Below are 3,522 nucleotides of genomic sequence, written 5' to 3'. Positions count from 1 at the left end.
AGAATGTATATTCAACAGACACTTAAGGGCCTACCTAATATGTCAAGGGCTGTTTACAGAGCTAAGGAGACAATGATGCATAAGACAAGCCAAGTAAGAAGTCAGAAAAATAAACATCAATTCTTTATACCTTCAAAAATGAACTACTTAGGTAGTGTTCACTATGTGCCAGGTACTCTTTTCTATGTCTTTCACTTACAGGTGAAGAAACTGAAACACAGAGAAGAAAAATAATTTGCCCAAGGTCACGCACCCCATAAGTGGTAAAGCAGGAAGATGAATACAGTCTGATTTCTGAGTCTGTGCTCATAACCACTCCCCAGGCTGCCCAAGATGAACTGTTTTTAAGTGAGGTATGATATTGGAAAATATATATTCATCTTTGTCCAGTTTACTGGCATACAACTCCTAAAATGCTTAAATCTTGAAACTGCGCATTTTTCGTGTGTGCACGAATGAGTTGACTGGTGGCTGGCAGCCCCTAAGTAGTTTCAGGACGAGGTCTGGTCACCAGAAAGACCAACCCATGATTAGAGAGCTGGGACTTTCAGTCCCCATCATCAATGGCCTATGATGTAATAGGGAAATCTTCCATAAAAGCAGAAGAGGACAAGAGTTCAGATGAGCTTCCAGATAGCTGAACATCTAGAGGTTCCTGGAGAGTGGGAAGCCCAGAAACCTCTTGGAGACTCTGTGGCCCCTCCTCCATACCTCACCCTATGAATCTCTTCATCTGTATCCTTTGTAATATTCTTTATGATAAACCAGTAAACTTGTTTCCCTGGTTCTGTGAGCTGCTAGAGCAAGTTAATCAAACCTGAGGAGGAGGTCATCTAATTCCCAATTTGTACTGGTCAGGCAGAAGCACAGGCAAAACAACCTGGAATTGCAATTGGCATATAAAGTGGGGGGCAGTCTTATGGGACTGAGCCCCAAATTGTGTGATCTGACTTTATCTCCAGGTAGATGGTGTCAGAATTGAATTGGGTTGAAGGATACTTGCCTAGTGTTCACTGTAGACTCTACATCATTACTTGCTTGCTTGCTGGTGGGGAGAAATCCCCACACATCTGGTGTGAGAAGCATGTTGTGAGAGTAGAGAGGAAACATGGTTTGTTTCTCTAATCATTAGGTCATAAGAAATATTCCAAGATAAGTGAAGCAGTGGTGTGGGGGTTACGGGGGAGGTAGTAGAGACAGAGAATCCTGCTTTAGACAGGGTGGACAGAAAAGGCCTCTCTGAAGAGCTGGCATGGAATCAGAGGCCTGAGTGAAGGGAAAGAGGGAGCTTTGTTGGAGAAGAGAATTGCAGCAAGAGGGAATGGCATGTGCAAAGCCCCCAGGATGGAAAAGTGCTTGGTGAGTACAAGGAACAGCAAGGAGGCTGGTGTGAGCAAGGAGAAGAATTATGAAAGATGCATTGAGAGAGGCAACCAAGGGCAAATGAGAGAGGAGTGGCTTCTTTGGACATACTGAAGAGTTTGGAATTTATTCTCCGTACAATTTGTGGTAGCTTACATAATGACAAATGCTATAAAGGGTAAAAACAAAATTAAATAAGTGAAAAAAGTGTGGGTATGGAGGATTGGGATAAAGGTAGAAAAACAAAGCAATACCAAGCTTAAGGTTAAATATAAAATGCAGGTCTTATATTACTCCATATATTTTGCCACCAGCATCAGGCTGCAGATTTGAACATGAGCTTCCACATGGTCATCACAAAGAGGGAACTGTAGACAGCTTCATGGCTCACAGTTTCAAAAGATAAAAAGAAAGATGTCATTTAGACAGATGCACACCTGTTCCTAGTACTGAGTCCTTGGAGGATTCTCTTGCTGACTGAAAAGTGAGTTGGAATCTGGAAATGACCAAAAGGAAAATTAAGGCATTTTATAACTAGACAGAGATATTTTGTAACTACACTGAGCCGTACAAAGTTTGAATGGTTTGTGCATGCTGAAAACATTGAAACTGAATATTAATATCTTTCTATGTTTCTTCATATACAGAAATTTCAGTCCACACAATTTACAAAGCCCACATTTTGAGCCTCGGATCATATCCATAATGATAAAATGGCCCAAGATATGGTTGATTCAGTGGTTTAGGCTGATGTGAGGGTGGGTGTGGGGGCTGCATAGTCAGTCTTCTTCTTACATTGTCTTTATGATGGTCCAGAAGAAGGAACCGATCACATGATGTCCACTTACACGCCAGGCAGAGTAAGGATGTAACTTACTTATTGCTGGGCTATGAGATGAGAGAAGAATCTGCTCTTTTGCTGTATTCTCTCGATGATAGTTACTAACAACTACTTTTTTCTCTGCTACTAGAAAATGGAGTAAACCCACAGATCGGTTAAGGAAGTCATGATGGGGAAGTCTCTCCACTAATCTGAGCACTCATTTATACTAATAACAGCTCCTTATAGTAAGCACTTACTCCGTGAAGTCGGGTTCGATTCCTTTCCACACAGTGCCTAAGTAAAGCATGTTACCTTTGGGAGGCGGCAATTGGTCTAGCCAGTGGCAAGCAGTGATGGGATTTAATGGGATGTGGAGCCTCACAAGCCTCGGATGGTGTGTTTCAATCAAGTCTCAAAGTTTAGACGATATAATAGAACATTTGGAAAACATGCAAGTTGTTCAGGCTATTTGAAAACTACATTATAATCTCTAACACCAGAGCTCTAATGGTCCCTAGGGATTAAGGAAAGGCTGAGGCTAAAGAAGAAGAACCTAGATCATTCACAGAAGTAATCAGTGATGAAGATTCCAAGAAACAGAGAAAGATAACATGGGGCCATGAACAAACTCATGCTTTTGATCCAATCCTCTTCCACCCTCTTGATCCTTTGCATTGCTTGAGTTCTTGGTTCCTCCTTCATGTAAGTTTGCTTTTGTTATAGAGGGGGACTGAGAAAACACCACTGGGTTTGCTGTTAGAAAGCCATGGTACCTTTCCAAAGGGTGATGGCAAGAGCAGGAGAGGCAGAAACCGGACTTCGAGTGAGCAGATGGTGAGATGGGAAGCATGGAGAACTCACCAAGAAAGTGGCAACAACAGGACAGAAATAACATAGCAGTCTGAGGATACAGTGGGGCCAAGAGCTATTCTTTTTCCAATACAGAGGAGACCTGCTGTGCATGTTAGGAAGGAAGAGTTTGAGACTACAAAGGCTGGGGTCAAGAAGGAATGGGTAGTTAGCTTTGGGGTTAGTTCTGCAAGGGAAACAAGACACTTCTGAGACAGGTTGATAGAAGGGGACACAAGAGTCACTATTTTGAGATGCAAGGAACACCTGCTGTCCATGTGGCCTCATACTTCTCAAGAGGAATGTGGTAGGGCAGTCACACATTTCTAGGAAAGAAAGAACTGAGGCGGGAGGGAAAGGGGAGGCGACAAGGGTGGCTTCTGTCACATCCTACAGGCTCTTAGAACTAGCTATGCAGGGAGTGGGTTCTCAGTGTGGATGTCTGGAACTACCCTGGGTAGTGTTGGGAAATTAAGAATAAAACCCAA

The sequence above is a fragment of the Rhinopithecus bieti genome, unplaced genomic scaffold, assembly GCF_001698545.2.
Source record: "Rhinopithecus bieti isolate Rb0 unplaced genomic scaffold, ASM169854v2 scaffold_40559, whole genome shotgun sequence".
NCBI classification, from domain to species: domain Eukaryota; kingdom Metazoa; phylum Chordata; class Mammalia; order Primates; family Cercopithecidae; genus Rhinopithecus; species Rhinopithecus bieti.
The sequence above is the reverse complement of the archived record's forward strand: the minus strand, read 5'-3'. Positions refer to the sequence as shown.